The sequence below is a fragment of the Musca vetustissima genome, unplaced genomic scaffold (assembly GCF_032173495.1).
Source record: "Musca vetustissima isolate MV318-11 ecotype Yass unplaced genomic scaffold, APGP_CSIRO_Mvet_v1 utg311, whole genome shotgun sequence".
In the NCBI taxonomy this organism is placed as follows: domain Eukaryota; kingdom Metazoa; phylum Arthropoda; class Insecta; order Diptera; family Muscidae; genus Musca; species Musca vetustissima.
Window position 1 is genome coordinate 31672 of NW_026880468.1, and position 23539 is coordinate 55210.

At 32.4% G+C, this 23539-nt stretch overlaps 1 long non-coding RNA gene across 1 annotated transcript; it reads right to left on the reverse strand.

Annotated features, from left to right (window-relative positions):
- Positions 1 to 816: 816 nt before the first annotated feature.
- Positions 817 to 18936, reverse strand: LOC133326145 (uncharacterized). Its single transcript, XR_009754180.1, has 3 exons — positions 18860 to 18936; positions 1611 to 1721; positions 817 to 931 (listed from the first exon to the last, which is right to left on the reverse strand). It is a non-coding gene; the product is annotated as an uncharacterized LOC133326145 (long non-coding RNA).
- Positions 18937 to 23539: the final 4603 nt, after the last annotated feature.

Consider the following 23539-nt stretch of genomic DNA (forward strand, 5'->3'; position numbering starts at 1 on the left):
TTTTGTAGAATAATTTTTTAAGAAATACAGATCTCATTATTAATTATAATCAAATTTCCGTCTATACATTTTTAGCACTTTTATCAGGCACTTTTTAAAATTTTTTAGCACTTTCTAGCATTTTTTTAAACAAAATCTAGCATTTTTGATCAACAAAGTTTTGGCAACACTGTTAGTGACAGTTCATCACGAAGGAAGGCAGCAAATGAACATCATTTCGTACTAGCCCACAAATTGTCATCGAATCGAAGTTGGTGAGAGGGTTATAGTTGGATATAACCTCAAGAACAAACTGAAAGGTTAGTCCATATTGCAACTGCATATTGTTTTCAAACTTTTGTAGATGCTGCGAAGCGCAATGGGTTCAGCTAGTTTATTACAAATATGACTTTCTCACAAGTTTATGGAATTATTTTTCAAAGTGGGTATTTCAAATATGGACTCTTACATGAGACTACTGGTATAATTATGCCACTGCTGGATTAGCATTGGTGAGGTTTAAATAAGAGAAACTTGATTTTATGAACCAACATTTATATCTCTGTTTATATTTTTAGAACTACTACATTTTATATACTTACCGCTGTCACATTCTTCGCTTATATTCATCTCTAACATTTTTGTGTGAGTAATATCTTTATGCGAAGCCAAGAACAAGACAACTTCCCTCTTTTCATTTTTGATAGGAACAATGTCAAAAAGACACCAGAAAGGGGAGCCTGCAATAATTAGTAACTTTAATATCGTTTTACTTTTAAGATTGTGAATAAAATTTATTTATAATCCTCCACAAAAAATTTCTTATACTAACCATCCTTTTTGTAAAATATTACTTCAAGCTTCAGTTCCGTTTTGTTCATCAGACTTTTTTCTATTTGTACTTTGTGCTCCTCTTTTGTTTCTGGTCCATACAAAAAATGACACGAACATCCTGTTATTAAATCAATAATATTATTAGAGCGTACAATAAAGTATAGAACTTAATATTTTATACGATAAATTATTTTTCAAAAACATAAAGACGCAATTAATTGCTGTTATAAATTTCTTAAACCCCTTTAAAAATTCAGCAGAAATAAAGGTATTAGGGAATAACTATTTTGAAAACATCGTATTAAGGAGCTTTACGTATGTAGGGGAAATGTATATTAAAAGTTGATTATAACATGTCAAACTCGCATTTATTGTCCGAGTGATTAAAAGCGGATCAATTGATACAAACAAAATTAAAATGTATGTTATCCTAAAAAAAATATTGATGACACAGAAGATATACCACAGTTATTAAATAGTGATAATGCAAAAACAACAATGTCATTTTGAAAGCTTATATTGTTCGGAAAATATAATAGAATGAACTTATTATTGAAAAATAAATGTTTTCGCTAAAATATGTCATTTTCATGTTTACCTAATTTCATAGTTCCAAAACATTTTTTTAGCAAATTGATTGAACAAAATGTGCACCTTTGGATGAATATTATCGTTAATGTGTGCATAATACATACACAACATATGTACATCTTATTATTCAGATTTGCGATACAACTACATCGATGGCTGTCATTAATTAAGAGAGAACTCATGGATGTAAAAAATAATGAAATTACCTTTTTGCATGATTTGCGCACGTGAATATCCAGTCAGATCCACGAAGCCATCCGAGCAATAAACAATTGGATTTCCATTCGCCTGTGCATTTCCAAGAACAAAGTTTGAGTCTGAAATTATATAATACACAATAATATATATAATAAACAGTACGTTAAGTTTAGTTGAAATCGTAGATTTAGATTTAGGGTAATTAATGGATACCCTCCACCATAGGTATACTGACAGATACTTGAAATGAAAATATAGGGAACATATCAAAAAGTGAACCTATACCGATAATTCTACAAACCGATTTACTCCGAATACAAATTTCTGCATTTTTTAATGAGAACCCCAAAGCGTGGACTGATACTAATAGCGCATGGTAGAATATACAATCATCAAACTAGTGCATTTTAGATTACAAAGTAGGAATTAGCGAATATTTGTTGTTATAGTTATATGAGGACTTTGCCTATTTAATGACCGACATATGTCAATTTCGAACCAAATATATTTGTTTTGTGTCTCAATTCTTTCCTTCAGGAGATATAATTAAGAAGATGCCTAAATGCTGACCGATATATTTCATTATCGTCAGGTTCTAGTTTATTATCACGAATTTCTTAGAAAGCGGAATGATTACAACCGATGGCTAAATCGTCTCAGAATTCCATAATTTGTAGGGTAAAACTGAGTAACGATTATCCCCTATAATATGGTAGAATACGCTTATATGGGGACAACTCTACACACGGAACTAATCAGATAACTATTTTAATATAAGAAGGAAGTTATATGCGAACTACCCCTAAAAGGGGCGAGTATTAATAATTTTGGTAGGAAAATTTGTTACCATATGTGACTACCAAATGACAGCGAATTCGCCCAAGAACCCTAAAATACCGAAAATTGAGGGTGTCTTATATGGGGGCTACCCGAAAAATGCGCCTAGATTTGTAATTTTTAGTGGAGAAATTTGGTACCCAATAAGAACCCATTGTACCAAATGTCTGCGAATTCGGTTGAGAAATACGTACTTAAACCTCCCAAAATACAGTAAATTGGGGGGCTAGAGAAAAATTGGACAGATATTTACAATTTGTAGAGGAGACATTTGGTACTCAAAAAGAACACAATGTACCAAATGGTTAAAAACCCGCTCAAGAACCCCAAAATACCGAATACTGGGGGTGCCCTTATATGGGGGCTACCCGAATAAGTGGACCTATATGTATAATTTTTAGTGGAGACATTTGGTACACAAACCCTCCATACTATGGTGGTGGAATAAAAAAAATATTAGTGCGGAGATGTGGTGATACCGTTATGAGAATTGGACGGATATTTATAATTTGTAGTGTAGACATTTGGTACTCAAAAAGAACACAATGTACCAAATGGTTAAAAACCCGCTCAAGAACCCCAAAATACCGAATATTGGGGGTGCCCTTTTATGGGGGCTACCCGAAAAAGTGGACCGATATTTATAATTTTTAGTGGAGACATTTGGTACACAAACAGAACTCAATGTACCAAATTTCAGCGAATTCGGTTGAAAAGCGCACTCAAGAATATCGAAGATTGGGCGGTACCCTTATATGCGGGCTATGCCTAAACGTGGACCTATATAGCTCATCTTCTAAATTGACCCCCCTGCAAAAAAAAGACGACTCTATGCAAAATTATGGCGATCTATCTCAATTCCTTCAGAAGATTACAACAGACGGGCGGACAGATAGATCGTCTTAGAATTTTACCCTGATTAGGAATATATATATTTATATATATACCTTATAGGATCGGAAATTAATATTTCGATGACGGAATGACAAAATTAATATACCCTCCATACTATGGTGGTGGAATAAAAAAAATATTAGTGCGGAGATGTGGTGATACCATTATGAGAATCCAAAATACAAAATTACAGCCAATTTTGATTGAAAAACTTGCTAAAAATTCCCATATTAAGGGGGTACTATATCATGGGGGCTACCTTTTAACGTGGGTCACTATTAATAAAGCGACCAGACTTTGAAAATTAAAATATATGACAAAAAGAAAAGTAAATTTTTAATAAAAAAAATACTAATATGTGTACAAAACGTACATTTTGATTTACTTATAAATGTATAAAATGAGTTAAAAAGTCGTTAATTACGACCGTGTCAAATTTTTGGTATTAAGCGGGTAATCTTGGGATATATATATACATATATATATATATACAATGTTTACATTTTGGACACTTTTTATGTCATAAAAATAAAACTAAAAAAGCAAATTAAAAAATGTTGGTTGTATTTTATTTAGTATTTTGTACTTAACAAAACAACCAAAATTTAAAACTTCAACTCTTAAATGTCTTAAAGTACATTTACATATACGATTTTAAATCGACTCGATTAGCGAAATCCAGAAATACACCCTAATTGTTTACACATACCCTTAATCATGATCTAAATGCCGATCAGCTGATGTTTATTAGTATACATACAAAATTATTAATTTGCGCCAAAAATATTTGTTTGCAATTTGAAAAAGAATAGAAGAATTACCACAATGGAAATGTTTTTGCAATACTGTGATCGTTTGGAAAGTAAAAAAAAAAAAACACCTGAAAACACAAAAATTCTATAATTAGTTTTATTTTCCTTTGATCTGTCATTTTTGTATTTGTCAGCCGTTAAATTTAAAAACAAACGGCATGTAAAAACAGTTGCAAATTTTGGTACATTGTGAGAGAGTTGTATTTTTTCGTACAAAACCCGCGTTGCATCTCAGTAGTATCATGATTTCGATCATGATTTAAAATAAATCCTGCTGCATGATGATTTAAATTTGTGTGGTAAAACAATGGTAAATTTAGCCTGATTAAGAAAATAAACCCTGATTCAGCCTTTAATCATGATTAAATTTTATATGTAAATTCGCTTTAAGAAAAAATAAAGAAAACGAAATCATTAGTTCTTTTATTAAGAAAAATAAGTTTGGCGTCATTTAAATTTTGAACAAAAATTAATAAATAAATAATGATAATAAATCATGAAGAAATATTTAATAACCACTGAAGAGCCATTCAGGTCTTGAGTGAAAGAAGCTGTCCTACCTTGGAAATTTCAATGGGACATTAATTGTGCCAATTAGTGGTCATATGGGTACAAGAACGGTGTCCCGTTGTTCTCAAACGTCAAATTAGAGGTCTTAAAGGTGTGTGGACCCACGTCTAATGATAAGGGAAATATAATTTGATAAGTTTTAACACCAAAATATGATTCGTAAGTACTCGTCAAATCTGTCATTGAACGGCGTGAATAGCCCTTCCCGACATTAGATATAGCAACAGTAACAAAAAAACTTAAAATCTGTATTAAAGGAAAAAAGGGCAAAATCAGGATAAGGTCGGAACTCTGGTCGACTTTAAACGTGTGATCGGTCCGACCAAAATCCAAAATTCAACCGTTTTCAATCCGACGATAAGCATTATTGGTGATGAAAACTAATTCAAAGGCCCAATGTGAAGCACGGTTGAGAAATTGCCATGGTATGGGTAGGCTTTAACGTGTGGGTCATGGAGCGATGTAAAAAAATTTACAATATAATAATGAAAGACGTCTATTGAGAGCATTGTAGAGTCATACCAACCGGTCTTGGTAGAGAGGATAAGTAATTCTGAACATGATTGTGATCAAAGACACTCGTCCAAAATCGTGATTGAATATCTTCGTGAGCAAAATTTTTAATTAACACAGTGGTCAACATAAATCGTAAAGAGAGAGGTGGGACAGTACCAATCAGCTCCTAATAATTTAGACCAGTGTTGGGCAAAATTAAATTGAGAGCAAGTGTGTGCGAGCGTAACTGAGAATTCACCATTAAAAACGACTGACGTAAAGAGAAAGAAAGAGAAAATGTGTTTACCCATCGACCCTCAGTTACGGTAGCGTATATGGCCGAGCATGTCTGATTTAGACGAACTTTGACAGCGAATCTCATGTACTAAAATTGTTAGAACGTATGCCAAATTGCATAAATTACGCTATAAAAATATAAAACTACGGTATAAGTAATAAAAATATTTGTTTTCTTCAAATTTGATCAAACGTGCAAAAGTGAGTACATTGGAGTTGATTTATTTTTTTTTTTTCTTAGAAATCTAAGAGTTACATTTTTAACTATGGGTAATTTTGTTAAGTACAAAAGACGTTATAAAATAAAACTAACATTTTTGAATTTGCTTATTAACTTTTATTTTTATGACGTAAAAGTTGTCCAAAGTACAAACATGTACTCGATTCTGCTCGTCACTGTATATATATATATATATATGGAATATAGCAAAGAAGTAGACCTATGTCGACTATGTTTTCCAAGGATATTTTGCAACCCATAGTCCACAAGGAATAAATTACATTCACTTTTTAATGCAAATTTCTGTAAAATTAAAAAATGAAAAAAGTTTGGTTTCTTTATATTGGGGACAAAGTCAGTCAAAATCGTTCTTTATAGTTCATTTGTTATTTTTAAGCTATCCGAATTATTTCATCGTTCGTTCAATCACAAACATTGGTCTTGACCTAAACGTAACTAAGGTGACCATATATCCTCTTTTTTTAGAGGACAATCATCTATTTTAACTGACTGTTATCTATAAAATTTACGTCCTCTGTTTTTCATCTATTTCTATATTCTGTCATCGTACCCATCTATATTTTTAAACCCTTGATCAATATTAATTTTTGTAAATTAAACAAATTAATATATTTTTTGAAATTTCACTGAAATAAAGAAAATACCCATCATGATTTTAAGGCACATTTTCCATTCGAATTATCTATCTGTTTTTTTATATTTTGAGGTATAATTGGGTAACAAATTTCCATAAAAAATTATTAATTATTACATTTTGGTATGTTTAGGATTCTTGGACACGATTTGCAACCGAATTGGCGGAAATTTGATATTTTGGGTTCTATGTGTCTAGGAGTCCCCAATATAAAGAAACCCAGCTTTTCATTTTTTCTTTAACTTTACAAAAATTTGCCTTCAAAAGTGGATGTAATTTACTATACGTTGTCGCCTATGGGTTGCAAAATATCCTTGGAAAACACAATTAACATAGGTCTACTTCTTTGCTATGTCCCTTATATAAATATCCCAAGATTATTTATTCCCTTAGGAATAATAATTTGGCACGGTCGTAATTATTTAAGGATTTTTTAATTCATTTTATATAATTATAGATAAATCAAAATGTGAGTTTATACAAATACTATTATTTTATTTAAATAAAATAACATTTTTTAAATTAAATTTTCATTTTTAGATTATGAATTTTTTTTGAAAAAATTCCAATATTTTTTTAAGTATTTATTTGATGTGTTTTGCAAACCAATTTGCATTCATATACACCTGATTTTCACGAACTAAAAAGCAAAGAATTGTTCAGTGTATGATTCACAATCGTCGTTCACGAACTAAAAGAACGAACTAGTTCATTCATGAGAGCTGAACTAAAAAGAGCGATCTTCTTAATGAACTAGAAAGTACAGCTCTAATTATGGTGGAGGGTATAAAAAGGGAATTTTTCAAATAATATGATTCGATCGGTTTTCTTGGTTCGCATATTCAGATTTACCAAAAGGTGTTTTTTGTAGAGTCAGCACAGGGATTAAAATGCAGCATCAAAAAATATATACACTGCTACGGCTAGCTTTTTTAGTTCGAAGCATCTGTGCTCAGCACGAATTGCACATGTTAGTTATGTTAGTTGCGTTGTCATTTATGTTGTAGTTCATTGTTATTTTGAAGTTGCTAACGATATCAAAACGCTATAGCTTAGCTGCATATTTTGAAAATGAATTTAGCAAGCTAAGCTATAATTTTCGGTGTTTTTGCTATTTTGGCGTCAGGATTTTAAACCGTGGTCAGCATCATATCTTCAAATAAAGGATGGTGCGGAAAGGGCAAACACCAAGTCAAAAAATGAAATGAAAGTGCTGCATTTTTTTTCGATTTTAGCGGATGAAACTACGGATATTTCCGGAAAGAAGCAGCTATTAATATGTATTACATTTTTCGACAAGGTATCTAAACATGTCAAAGAATGTTTATTTTAATACGTGAAAGAATGATTAAAAGAGAGAGAATTATAGAAAAGAGAATTATAAACCCAATAATCAGGTTAGTTTTAGATCAGGGCCAAGGTAGATATGTAAGGTAGCCGCATGGGCGAATTAGGAACATGGTATGTCATAATTGTTATCAAGGCGAATAAAAATGAATCCGCCTTATATTTTTCAACCAATCAGAACAAAGCATTTGTGAAGTTTTATAAAATATTTATTTACTTTTTTAAATTTGTGTTTTTTTTGCAAATCGCAAATTTATGAATTAAATATAGCATAAAATATAAATATGATTCGTTAATGTTAATGAACTGATGACAACGAATACATTTTTGGAGAAACGAAGACGTGGACCCACTTTGAATATGTTTTCTGCGGTAGTAACACCTCAGCATACCAAACTCAACATTTGTGGAAATCTAAGGTTCAAAATTACAACCAAATTATAGAGATTGGGACGAAAGTTTTTCAAGGAAATTTGCATTCAATAAGAAACCAAAATGCCAAATTGAAGAAACTGAATTCTAACAATATTTAACAATAAAACTCCAGAATGCAGTTCTGGTTTCCTTGATCAATATCCTTACCACTTGTATTGTCTATTCTGAAGGTCTCATCCGAAGATTGAGGCTTCGCCCTTTGATTATTGATATTATACGGTATATAATGATGGAATTTTTACGTGAAATACGCTACCAAATCGTTATAGAAAGTCTCAAGATAATAGATTCTTGCAGTAAAAGATCTTCCTAAAGAAGTTCATGTGAAGGTATCCCATACATAACCTACATATATGTTTTGTTTCTTCAGAAATTGTCTTCTTTAATTTTATTTTTTTTCCGGCGAATTCAAGAAAAACAAATTGTTGTGACCAAGGTAGATGTGTTAGGTAGTCGCATCGACCCAGTTGATTGAATGTCAAAACAAATTGTTGTAATTTTTAATTCGCCTTAAAAAATTAATTAATTTTTGTAAATACAATTGAAGTTTCGTGATTTTTTCCAACTTTACTTCGAAAGAACCAAAATATCTAAAAATGAAGAGCAATTTTATATGAGGGCTACATCAAAACTGGAAAGATTTTCGTGGAAGTTGTTTTAAATTACAAGAAATGATTCAACCAATCAGAACAAAATGTTTGTATACCCTACACATCTATGTTAAAAGTATGGATTGCCTCAAGAGTTTGTAGATGCACGACTCATTTATGTAGTTTGGGCTGTAACATGCCCAAGCTACAAGAAAATCTATTTGACGCCCTAAATATTGTACGATTATTATGAAAACAGTTATATTAATTCGTAGGCCAGATCCACATCTCTGTAATTTTCTGGGTTTGGGCCATAATTGTGGCATCTAAACATAAACCGGACACTACCAAAACCAATAGAAATAGACTAATGCCAGAACCGTATATATATATATATATACAAAATTTCCAGAATTCATCAAGGGAAATTATTGAAAGATGCCGACACATACTGAATCGTTTATTCAAAATAGTGCTAATGTTGTGTTTTCAGAAGATAATTTTTTCAGTCACCATTTGATTTGGATCATGATAATCGATTACAAATTATAATGGACAGACGGACATATGATAAACGATATACAAAAATTTGAGTCTAGGAGTAGTGCAGCTACAAACTCTTGAGGCAACACATAGTTTTAACGTAGATGTGTAGGGTATTAAAACATTTTGTTCTGATTGGGTGAATCAAATTTGCCTACATTTTGAAATGTCAAGGCGAATTGACTTTTATTTGTCTTGTTTACAAATTTTGACATATTATGTTCCCAAAAAAGTTGCTTTGTAGTAATTCGCCGATGCGACTACCTAATATATGTGCCTGGTTGTGTCATATAATATTACCACCAGCTGGTTTGATACGGTTACCTTATTAATATACCTTGATCAGGGCTGTCCACACTAATACATGCAAATGTTTGTTATTGTATTTGTTTCAAATACATAATTTTCAAATGTATGTTTCTCTCTTATTAAACTGTGAGAAAAATTGTAAAAACTTGTATTTCAAATTTTAAGACAGAAGAACATTTTGTATTCAATGCAAATATGCTTGTTAATGATGTATTTTCCTATATAAACATATATTTGCTTCTGTTTCGCCAATACTTATTGTACTGGTCACATATTTCGACTTTTTCTGAACTAACATTTTTGAGAGGTGAAGGATTTGACGGTGTGTCTAAAATGTCTGGCAATTATAATGGAGTACAGCCCATTTTTGAATCAAAATTTCCTTCTGCAGTATTTCGTCATTCTTCCTTTCACATTTAAATTTAGGTTTAACACTAGATTCAAGTACAAAAACAACAATGTAGTTTCGAAGATTCGAAAAATTCGAAATATATTTTCCACAATTTCGAAAATTTACCCATTCTTTCGAAGATCTCTAAAAAGGTCTGTTACTTTATATATCACGAATTCCATGTCACGCACTGTTACAGTGTTTAGTCAAGAAAACAATTTTTCTGAAATTTCGTTGGCAATATTTTTTAAATAGTTTCCCTTTGAAAAGATAAAATTGTGGATTTTTTTACAGCTTTAAGGGGTTATTCAAGATTATATTGACATTTAATTTTGTTGAGAAACAATTTTTAACATACATTTTTTTAACTTTAAACACCGTCACGCACATGTTACACTCGTAACGCACCATTACACACATGTACTAAACAAAATTAAATTCAAAACGGAATCTTTAAAATATGTTAATTCCTATACCCTACAAAACTATGTAGGGTATAAGGAACGATAAAATTTCGCTGCAAGCGTTGTCGATTCATTCTTTCGCGAGCATTTTTGCTGAAGAACATTCTTTTGAAAAACTCAAAAAACAAATGTTCGCGAAGCACTGTTAAAAACAACAACAAACAAAAATATCATAAAAACACACACAAACAACGAAAGAATGTGTGTGTAGCAGAAAGTGTGTGGAATAACAAAACACATGTCCAACAACTATTGAGTTCACGAACGTTTGTTGTTATTGTTGTTGCCGTTTTGAACATTCGCGAGAATTCGGGAATGTTTGTTTTTATTCGTGAGAGAATGTCAGAAAGAATTTTAACCACCACACGAAAAGAACGAACGTTGTTGTGTGCTCTCACTCGTTTGTTATGTGTGGTAAAGAATTTATCGCCATAAATTCATTCTTAAAATTAGCACAAAACGAAAAGAATGTATTTTGACCATTCGCGAGCGAATTTTTGCGCACCCTGTTTTTAAATACAGTGGCGACATCTCAAATAGCACGTTTCATATATAGAGGAATAAATGATAATTTTCCTTCAATCGTTACGAAAAAGTTTTAAACCTTTATTATATTTAGGTTACATATATTGTTGTTAATTAATTAATAGTGATTCATTTTCTTATTTTGTGTTCATACATATTTTTTAATAATTTTTTAACAAAAAAGAAAAAAAAACGATTTTATTCACGACAAATTAAATAGCACACATGATAGTGTATCTAAAATTCATTAAAAACTTATGATTAATTCAATTTTATTATATGTTAAATAAATTTAAATTTGTTAATACCATCAGTACTTTGTAGGAAATCCCTTATTTTTAACAACGGCTGTGAATCTACGGTGCATTGACTGAATCAGCGATTGACATCTTTCTAAAGGGATGGAATACCATGCCTTCTGGATTTCAGTCCATAAAATGTTCAAATTTGTAGCATTAGAACGATCTATTCTCTTATCAACATCGTGCCATAGATTCTCGATGGGATTTAAATCCGGAGATTGGGCTGGCCATGGTACTACCTCAATTTTATTTTCAGAAATCCATTTTTTAACGGACTTAGCCGTGTGCTTGGGATCATTATCCTGTACAAGCTTCCACTTTAGAGGCATATCTTCCTCAGCGTATGGTAACATAATATTCATTAAAATGTTTTTGTAAGCTAATTGGTCCATTATACCTTCTATTCGTGTTATAGGACCCACACCGTACCACGAGAAGCCTCCCCAAACAAGCACGCTTCCCCCACCGTGTTTGATGGTTTTTGTCGTGTACCTTGGATCAAATTCTGTGTTTATATTTCGCCTTACGTATGACTTTCAATCCGAGGCAAAGCGGTTAAACTTAGATTCGTCCGTGAAAAGTACATTATTTCAGTAAGAAAGTGGTTTTTCTAAATGGGCCTTGGCAAAATTAACTCGAATTATTCGATTTTTTTTGGGACACATGTGGTTTACGCCTGGCAATGCTCCCAAAGAAATTATTTTCTCGTAATCTGTTCTTTATTGTACTTGTTGATATGTTTAGTCCCAGTTGTTCTTGAATTTGTTCCCGAATCCTCGGTGCAGTTAAAAAAGGATCACTTTTGCTCATTTTAACAATTAAGTGATCCGTCCTTTGCGACGTTATTCTGGATCTTTTTCGTGTGATGCTCTCAAAAGATTAATTCTTTTTATAATGTTTAATTGCGTTATAAACTTTTTTTCTCGAACAATTTAGTTTTTTCGATATTTCGGAAAATGTTAGGCCGTCATTGCGGTATTGGAGGACAAATCTTCGAAAGATTGGATTTGAGTGTTGACCACGCCCCATTCTATGGGAATAGTAATATTTTTTTTTTTTCGAACGTTCCCACGCCACTCACACTCGCCCCTGCCGACCGAGGGGGCCACCTCCCCATAACGTGGAGAGAACGTACACCCCATAGTCCGGACTATGGAGGGTTAGTAGTGAAGGAAAATTACTGGCTACAGAATTAACATCAGCCAGTCTTATATTAGTTGTTAACCATAAACAAAAACACCATAGTTTTGACAAAACATGCAAACAGAAATATTACATACACAATTGTCTGGCAACTATACCTCAATTATAGACGAATAATAGAATTTTTTAATACATGAATGGGGTCAGAAAATGATACTCTGTTATATAAATTATTATAAATTTCACATAAAGCGCGAAGTGGATTAGTTAGTTCATAATTAGTTCTAACTAGGGATAAGTTAAGAGGTAAATAATTACGTGTTCTACGGGAGGGAATATTAAATTTTATTTCCCCAGTTAAATAGTTTGAGTCAATTTGTCCACGTAACAATTTTATTATAAATATTGCTCTAAGCATTAATCGCCTTCTTTCAAGAGTTGGAAGATCAATCAGTTTCAGACGGTTAACGTACGGTGGAAGTGCTTCAAGAGGATTCCAAGGTAGACCCCTAAGAGCAAATAAAAGAAACTGGGTTTGAACCGATTCTATTTTATTAGAATAATTTTTATAAAATGGGCTACAAAGTACACAGCCGTATTCCAATGTGGGTCGAACAAGGCTGATGAATAGACGTTTAGTTATATACGGATCATCAAATTCCTTAGACCATCGCTTTATAAAACCAAGCAACGATTTAGCTTTGACTCAATATGTAAATGAAAACGCAATTTGGTATCTAAAATAATACCAAGATCTGTAAACGAGTCTACAGAGTCAAGTTTATGAGAACCTATAAAGTAATCAATAGATATGGGACTAGTCCTAGAAAGAGTTAATTTTTTGCGCTTCTTAAGATTTAGCGTCATACCATTAGAACTACACCAGTTTACTAATGAGTGTAGGTCATGTTGCAAATTTAATGAGGAGTTAAGTGTATTTAGACTACAAAACAGTTTTACATCATCTGCAAACATTAAAATATTAGAAAATCGGATTACAGATGGAAGATCATTTAAGTAAAGGACAAAGAGTAATGGACCCAAGTGGCTACCCTGAGGAACACCAGATGAAACACTGATGTCATCTGAGAGAAGTGAATTGAAATGTACTTTTTGAGTACGATCTTGTAAATAAGAGGAAATCCAGTTAAGAAGGATTGTCGGGAAACCCATAATATCAAGCTTATAAATTAATAAACTGTGTACAACAGTATCGAACGCTTTACTGAAATCTGTATAGATTATATCAGTTTGGAGTTTATTGATAAACCCATTGTGAACGTGACACATAAGCTCCATTAGGTTAGTCAATGTAGACCTCCCTCTTAAAAAGCCATGTTGGAAAGGAGATACTATAGATGAGACAAAGTGGGAAATTCTTCGAGAAACCAAGAGTTCAAATAACTTTGGAATCGCACTCAATTTGGCGATGCCTCTATAATTTTCAATAGTGCACCGACTACCAGTTTTGTGTAAAGGGATTATATAACTAGATCTCCAGTAAAGAGGAAAATAACCAAGGGATAAGGAATAGTTAAATAAATCTGTTAGAGGTAAGTACAATTCATATGCACAAGACTTTAATATAGATGATGGGACACCATCTGGACCAGCAGAATTAGAGGTTTTTAGAGATTTCAGGGCATTTAATACCTCATCTTCCGAAAGTAAAAAATGTGGAAAATGGTTTATCTTCTCCATATTGTAGTTATAATTAAAATTAAACGAAATGTTTGAATAATTGTTCTGGAAAAATTTGGCAAACATATTTGCAATATCAGAGTTATTAGATGATCCCATACTACCAAGTTTCATAAAGCTGGGAAATGACCGAACATTACGTTTAGTATTTACGAATTTAAAAAAATCTTTTGGATTAGTTTGTAATCTACTTTTCATTTTTACTAGATATTCTGAATAACACTTCTTATTTTCAGTATTATACTTATACCTAGCCAACGAATAATTTCTGTAATTTGCTGGAGAATTATATTTTTGGAATTTTTTAAACAATCTACTCTTTACATTACGCAGGCGCCTTAGATAAGAAGATGACCACGATGGTTCACTATCAGGATTGACTTCTATGAAGGGAATGGATAATGATAACGCTTCATTTAAAGTTATGTAGAAAGAAGAAATGCGTGAATCCATATCACCCTTAAAATCCCAATTTGTGTTGGATAAAATGGAATGTAGAATATCAAAGTTGGCTTTCTTAAAATTTAGTTTAAGCTTTTTTTGTTTAACATGATCAACATTAGTTAATTTATGCTGGAATTCCAGACTCACATTAAGAGTTGGGTGATATTTGTCTTCAGGTTCAGAAAACGGGGAACATCTACATATAGATATATTTATCGTTGATGAAAATACTAAGTCTAATATTCTATCTTTAACGTTGGAGATATTATTAATTTGGAATAAGCATTGATCAAATATTGTTTCCCAGAAAATAGCCATGTCAGAAGAAGTTGATAATGTTGATGAAGTAGGCACATAATCGATATTATTGTCACCTAGAACCCATGTTAACTTTGGCAAATTGAAGTCACCAAAACAAACAATTTCACAATTAGATGGCATTGAATTTGAAGCTTGCTTTATTAATTCAGCATGTCTAAGGTAAACGTCGGTTTCAGAGTTAGGAGCTATATATGAACAGGTTAAGATAAAAGATAAACCTAAATAATTTAATCGAACACAAACAAATTCAGTATCTGAATTATTATTTATTGAAACGCACTCAGAGGCAATGGAATTATGTACAGCTATCAGCACTCCACCGCCGATTTTATTAAGTCTATCATGCCTATAAACTTGATATTTATCTGAAAAAATTTCAGTACCACCAATCTCAGGTTTAAGCCATGTTTCAGAGAAGACAACAATTTTATAATCGCAATCGAAAGATTTAAGGTAAATATTTTTTAGTTTAGTATTGAGACCTCTTACGTTTTGATAAATTAATTGTAAGGAATTACTTAGTTTTTTGAACCGGATACGTTATCGGAAATAACCAATGGTTTTGCGATGTTGGATCTTTCCCTAAATTCAAACTCTTTTACTAAAATCCCATCAGGCCAAAACAATTCATTGAATAAAACGTTAAATATTTTTTGAGGAATAACAAGTTTAAATGAGGAAATGTCACGTGGAGTTGATGACTTAAACTTAAAAATTTTAAAATCATTTTTATGAAGGCTATGTATTTTAGATTTAATATAATTTCGGATGTTATCTACCGATGTATTAGAATGGAGCCTAGAGATAAATAGAGCTTTTCTAGGAGCAACAACGATAAGTTCACTATTGTCCACAGAGACAGGAGAATTAGATAAAGTTACCGGATTTGCAGATGGAGTAACTTCTATAGCAGATATACATAAAGAAGAATCAGTCAATTTGGCTTCAGAAGATAAGTTTTCAGTCTGAATACTTGGACCGTTTTGTTTGTTTGAGTCAGCAGTGGTTAAGCCACTGGGTGGTACAGGTGAATATAGCGCCGGCGGCGCAAGATGGTTTTCGGAAGGAGCACTCTTGCTATTATTGCGTTGCGATAAAACAACTGGTGAATTTAAAGTAATTAAATTATCACCATGAGCAACAACCGAAGTAGTCTTCATCCGTTTCGGAGAACCATCTACATATTCAAATTTGTTAAACATATTCTCAAACTTATCAAGTCGTAAGCATACAGAATTAAACTCTTTCTTCATGGCAGCTATCTCGATTTTAGCATCCTTAAAAAGTCGATAAAAATCGATTTCTAAGCACCTGCAATCGGGGCATGCCCAACGAAGTCCATTTTGACGATCAGTAATTAAGTCAAAATGACGACCAGTAAAACCCGCACACTTAAAATGAGCAAATTTTTCGCAAAGCCAGCATGTTATTAAACGTTCAGTAACGCTGGTAATGGAACAGCCCTTTTACAAACAAGCCATTGAAATAACAATAACGGCCTAAGTTATGCTACAGTAAATTTAATTAAAATAATAAGCTTTAAATTTAATACGAACACAATCACAATTTAGTTAGCGCCTGAAAATATGCTCAACTAAAAAAATACGCGCACTAAAAGAAAAATAAGGAAATAAAACTATAAACACTTTATCACCAAATTAACACTTAAATGCACAAACGAACACTTTCCACTTTGTTGCTAAATGACAAATTTACGAAAAAGTTGTAAATTTATTTAAATAACAAAGTATTAATAAGTAAATTTAATGAAATTTGAAACACAGTATTGACAGAACACAAAAACTCGACTTTACACAACAAGCGTTGCCAGACTTTTTTTCTTTTTATCTTGTAAATAATAAATTATTCTCAACTGTATACCTTTTTTTCTTTATCAGCGTTTATTTTAATTAAAATTTTTTTTTTTAATTATCTTAGGGAATGTGCTATTTAAAATGTCGGCGAATACAGACCGAAAGAATAAAAAACTTCCAGTTTCTAAAAATAAATTTATTTTTCTGACTAAGCTTACATTGTATATCAACAACAACATGTTACTAAAAAAATAACTGTAAAAATAATTTGAGTAATTGCAGAAAGAAAATAGCAAAAGGTGTGTGAAAAAATTTCCACTATGCGTGCTATTTAAAATGTCGCCACTGTATGTTAATTACACTGTGCTACAAAACAAAAAAAAATATTCAAGGGTTCTATTGTACCAATTCTGTTTAGTTGGAGTCCCTGGAACACGAAAATACCTTTGGTTTTTCTGGGTCACTTCAAAAATTTGTTTTATAACGGTAAATGTGGTGAAAACGTGGTCTCATAGATTTTCAATTAGAAACGCGAATAATACATGGTCTTCATGGTAGAGTTGCACTGAAAAGCCATTCATAAACCGGAAAATCCGATTGGAACAAGAAAACAAAAAATTTGCCTTTTGAAAATCTGTTATTTTTGCTGATCGAAGCAAATTTACCTTGTTTGGAACGAATGGACCAAGTAAGGTATCACAAAGACCGAATAAAACCGTAGACCCTAAGTACACAATTCCGACCGTAAAGCACGGAGGAGGCTCTTTAATGTTATGGGGCTGTATGAGCGCTACCGGAGTATAAAATCTAGTTCTTATTGAAGGCATTACGGAATTATAATTTCAAATGTAGTACTGAAAAATTGGGATTGAGGACAACATTTCAATTTTATCAACATAATGTTCCCAAACACAAGTCCCAGATCGTTCAAGAATGGATGCTTTATAAATTCCAAACGTGATTCAAAAACATTGTCAATTACTGGTAGCCATAACATAATTCTACTTGTAAAATATTATCAAGCCTTAAAAATGTTTCACAAGTACAATAAGGAAAATTCGGACATCTTACACGGAAAACTTAGTGAAATCTATGCAAGGTTGAAAGCTGTAAAATATGATAAGGGATACCATATCATCCAAAAAATCCGCTTGTTAAGAAAAAACTTTTATCTTGTGAGGTTGCAGTTGTATTTGGTTAACAATCATTATTACTCACATAAATATTGTTTATTTAAAATTACAAATTTGGTCTTCATTTTGGAATGGTTCTGTACCAATGCCCTGTTCTAAGCGCCCGCAAATATTTATTATTGGATTCCAGTCCAATTACTGCCTAGGGGAGTCAAGCATTTTTATACCCTACACCACTCTGTGGTACAGGGTATTATGTCTTTGTTTGTAATGGGCAAAAGGAAATGAGATGGACACATGGTTTCTTTTGAGAATATGCATAGAATCACTTCCTGAGTCGAATTATGCGTGTCCGTCCGACTGTCTGTCCATGTTAAATTGTAAACAAAGTACAGGTCGCATTTATGATCCGAATTGAATCAAATTTGACACAGCTCATTTATTTGGCCCAACCTTATTGAAATTGGGAAAAATCGGTTCAGATTTAGATATAGCTCCCATATATATTTTCGTCCGATTTAATGTAAATGATGTACCAAAGTCTCGACATATTTTTTGATTTGCTCCAAAGTTGGCATAGCTTTCTGAATTATATCTAAAATGATGTGCGTCAAGTTTCGTGAAAATCGGTTCAAATTTAGATAAAGCTCTCATATATATCTGTGTCCGATTTAATGTAAATGGTATACCAAAGTCCCTATATATCTCTCGATTTGCACCAAATTTGGTGTAGTGTACTGAATTATGTCTAGAATGACATAGCAAATCTTCTTAACAAAAAATTATAATTTGATAGCACCACATAATTGTAACACGTTTTTTATTACATGATACCTTTGCGTCCGACCTCATAAAGTCCTTGCTTATATTTAAACATGGGGATGTTAAACTTTTAGATGATCTAATTCCTTTCTTTAAATAACTGGGAATATTAGTTTATTATTGCGTTTATTATACGTGACCGTCACTATATATATATATATATATATTAGCCAATCATGAGAAATATACGTACGTGTTCCATCAAACCGGGTGGCAATCGTATCCAGAAAAGTATTTTGTGGTGCAAGCAATCCTTTCCTTGCTGGCATTGAAATTCAATTGTCTTCTGAAAATAAGAAAACAAATGTTGGTTTGCCTTATAAAATTTGCATAATATAATAGAATAATAATTTTAGTAACACATGATAAATCCTTGAAATATATTAGAAAATGGAACAGAGATCGCCCTATTATCTTTTCAAATATAATTTCATAGGACAATGTGTTTCTCCTATTCTCTCAAAAAACTTACAAATACCAGCGCCTATTTACTCCAGATATGCCGAGTGTACTACTTGTTGTACAGTTTTTATGTTTGAAATGATATGTTTACTGTCCCTGTAGGACTTTCATCAAATACTTTACAAAATGTTTAGTTATAAAGGAATTATTATTCAACTAACATCTAACACTCAACCACATTGAAACGAAAAATTTGTTCGTGTCACCAAAACATAACACACGCCAGACAAGAAACCCTTTTCTAAGATCCGTTAGAATTGTAAACCACAACAAAGATTGCAAAGAGGAAGGTCAATTCATTTAATTTTAATTTCTTATGCTTTTAAAGCGTGAACTAAAATAAATCTAATATAATGTGGGATATATATTAAATTTGGAATATATTTTGATAAACAAATTAATAATAATTTCGGAACAAGCCTTGTTTAGGTCCCCCTCCCGGTTCGTTTTGAAATTTTTACCACATGTAGTCCTTGGGGCCCTGATTATGACAATATTTTTTTCTTGCGGAAATCGGTATTTCCGGTGATATGGGCCTCCAAAGTTCCGTTGGGACCCTTGTATTTTCTCATAAATTTTTAAAATCCACTAAGGCAATATGGGTATCATTTTAAAGCATTTGAAGCCACGATTACAATAGTTTTATATTCATATTAAATATGTCCATACTTTCTGAGATATGGGTCTCCAAATTTCGGTAAGTTCCTTCCATGTGTAATATTGGTCAAGGTATACTGCTTTAATCAAGGCCCCAAGGACTACATGTGGTAAAAATTTCAAAACGATCCGTGAGGGGGCCCTAAAGTAGACTTATGCCATAATTTCAAAAATGCTAAATACAAATTAATATATTTTATACCGATGAATATTTGCCCTGTTTTAATCTAACTATTAATTTAATCTAACTATTAATCGGTCAAAAAAAAACTAATTGTTAACTAGTTGAAAAGTAACTGACTATTGCCCCGCTCATCCCCATGTAAAAATAATCAGTTTGTTCAAAGAAAAATAATCGATAACTGGACTAGTAGTGACTATTTTAAAATTAGTTTAATGTTAGATTGAAAGTGGTTCATTTCCCTACTGGGGTGCGTTACATTTTCTAATCTGCTCATTGATCGTCGTGTTCTAGTGAGCCTCAGCATTATCATTAGAAAACTTAATGTGCAGTAAACACCGTAACTTACAAATGACAGTTGTACTGCACGTAGTATGCTTGACATATACCGGTAGCAGATATGTGGAGGTATTATTTATTATAAAAATTTACTATACCACATTTACATCATATGGCATACCGTATTACCACATTTTTTGAAATTATCTTATATGGAATTAAAAATATTTTCAAAAATATATATTTTTCAAGTAGTTTCATTGATACACAGCATTTGCAGCATTTTAATCGGGTAAATAATAAAAACAATGAAAAAAATAAATGGGTATACCACATTTGCATCACTTACTCTATAATTATACAAATAAATAATAATAATAAAAAAATATTATTCTTTGTACCTTGTCTTATCATAAGTGCTATATTTCTCTAAAATTCACATGTCATTTTCTGCGAATTAGTGTAAGGTTGAGATACACTAATTCACATTTTAGTGTACCTTATTTAGTACAATAAATGTACTTATAGACATCCGACTTTTACAATATCGATCCATTCCATTCATTCACCACCTACTAAACGTATTACAATATTTTTGTAAGAGCAAATAAAAGGAATTAAAATTGAGTCGGCTTGTATATTGTTGTACATTTTGTTATTCCGATTAAATTGTGTGGTTCTGTGAAATTGTGTACATTCATCGTTACCCTCCCAAGAAATTTGATATTGCGACTGGAATATATAATATAAGTCCATTGATTTAGCATATCGTTATATATTGTATTTTGATAGTTTTATCCGCATGTTTATGTTTAATTTAATTCAAGCCTTAAATTTTTTAAATTTTTAGTTATGTGATCTTTATTTATTTAGATTTATACATAAACATTCTTCAAATTTATTTTCATTTTCCAGAAATCTGATTGTCATATTTACAATTAGTTCGTCCAAACATGGGACAAATAATGCAGTCCTATAAAACCACTCGGAGTTCGAACTCATTACATTTGACTTCTACTTTTGCCAACCCTTCTTGGCACAGAAACTTCTACTTCTAAGAAATAAATCCGAATTAAATCTTACCATTTTCCTCTATTTCTTCCAGCCAATGCCGTTAGAAATATTATTAGAAATATTCTACATAAAGTACCAGACCTTTTTGGATTTTCTAAAGAATGAGCATATGTCCAAAATTGTAGAAAATATACTTCGAATTTCTCGAATGTTCGAAGCTGCTCGAATGTTTAATAATGGTCTGCACTCCATTATAATTGCTTGACATATTAGACTCGCCGTCATATCCTTGACATCTCAAAAATGTTGGATCCAAACCAAATCTGCTAATCCTTCTACTTTCAGTAGCAAAGACTTTTTTAGATACCTTGTCAAAAATACAGCACTTTTCACTTCTCCAACAATGGTCTTCTTCTCCAAAGACTCTATGTGCCCAGTTAATAACTCGTTCTGTATTCAGGGACTCAGGTACATTCCCTCAAGATGATTTCTTCCACTTCACACAATAAAATTGTCTCATCTGGGATTTTGTTACATTTCTCTTGTGTATGTAGAAATTTGAAGAATATAATTTGAAATATAATAAAACTTATCTTATATTATTTCCATCAAAAGTGCAATTTTTCCTTCCTTAAATATAATTTGTTGAAAACAATGTTTTTTTAGATCATTTGTACACATGTTAAATTCCATATCGCTGGCGTAAATTGTTAAGACAACAATTCCAGTTTTCTAGAAATTGAAATTCGATGAAAAAATAAAAATATAGTATCTCATTTTTATCATTTTTGTTTTGTATTGCTAAGTAAAGGCGCAAAGTCCAATTTATTACATGTCACTGATTTTACATCCATGTCCATGTCCACTTTTTATTTTGAGGGTTTTGGACACGAGTTTCAGCCGAATTGCCTATAATTTGGTACTTTAGGTACTTATTGTGTAGCACACCTTCCAAAAAAATATCAATATTGGTCCACATTATCCCCAATATTCGGAATTTTGAAATGTTTGGGCAGGTTTTTTAAAAGAATTGGCTGTAATTTTATATTTGGAACTCTCATTGGGTACAAAATCTTCATACCAAAAAGTATCAATATTAGACCAAGTTTCGGAGAAGCCCCCATGTTACGTTACACCCATTATTCGGTATTTTGTAAATTTTTACTCGTTTACTGATTGCTGTGTTTATTATGGCGGTCGTATTTTTTTCCTGTTAATCCTTCTAATTCTACTCAGGGTGCGAAGAATGATTAAAATACGCTCTTTCTCACGAATTATCACGGGCGAGAAATCGAATGTTTTCAATTTATCGCGAATGATAAAGTTACAATGAATGAACAAGCATTTGCAATCTCTCGCGAATGTTCGCATTGTACGAAAAATTCACGAACGATAAAATTTCGCTGCAAGCGTCGCCGTAGACTCATTATTTCGCGAGCGTTTGTTGCTGAAGAACTTTCTTTTGAAAAACTCAAAAAACAAATGTTTGGGAACGCTCGCGAGCACTGTTAAAAACAACAACTACTAAAATATCATAAAAAATAAACAAACAACGAAAGAATGTGTGTGTGTAGCAGAAAGTGTGTGGAATAACAAAATACATGTCCAACAACTATTGAGTTCACGAACGTTTGTTGTTGCAACAGAATACATGTCGTTTTGTCATGCATAGTCTGGTTCTACATATTCTACCTCCAAATTCAGGAATGTTGCAACTTCAGCGGGTTGCGTCCAAAGTGAATTCGGCGGTAGGTGAGTAGGCTTAGCTGGGCAATTGAAGAGGTGCAACGTGTCGTGTGGTCCTAGTCCACATGCCGGTCATGTGTTAGGTATCGAGCCGACAATTCTTGCCCAATATGAATTGAGGCGGTTGCACCATCCTGATCTTAGTTGAGCTACGACTACTCGTGTTTGCCTTGGCAGCTGCTTCTTCTCAGCTGCGATGGATGGGGGTGGTCTCCAATTATGGTATTCACTCGATATTGCTCTACTGCCTGAGCGACTGCATCCGTGTGAATACCATTCAGACCTTTGAATACCATTCACGCTTGTACCTTTGGACCTCTCTCTCTATATCATGAAGATCTTTCCTGACGTGCCTGGGTGGGGGACTCCTGTCCATAAGGCTATGGCAGGGATGTTCCTGACGATGGGTGGTTAACGACAAGTTGAGGGCTGATGTTAGGTACTCAACTCCAGGTTCATCCAGCTGCTTTAGCATTACCATGGAAATTCCGTCCGGGTCCAACGCTTTGGATGACTTAGCGTTATTAATGACAT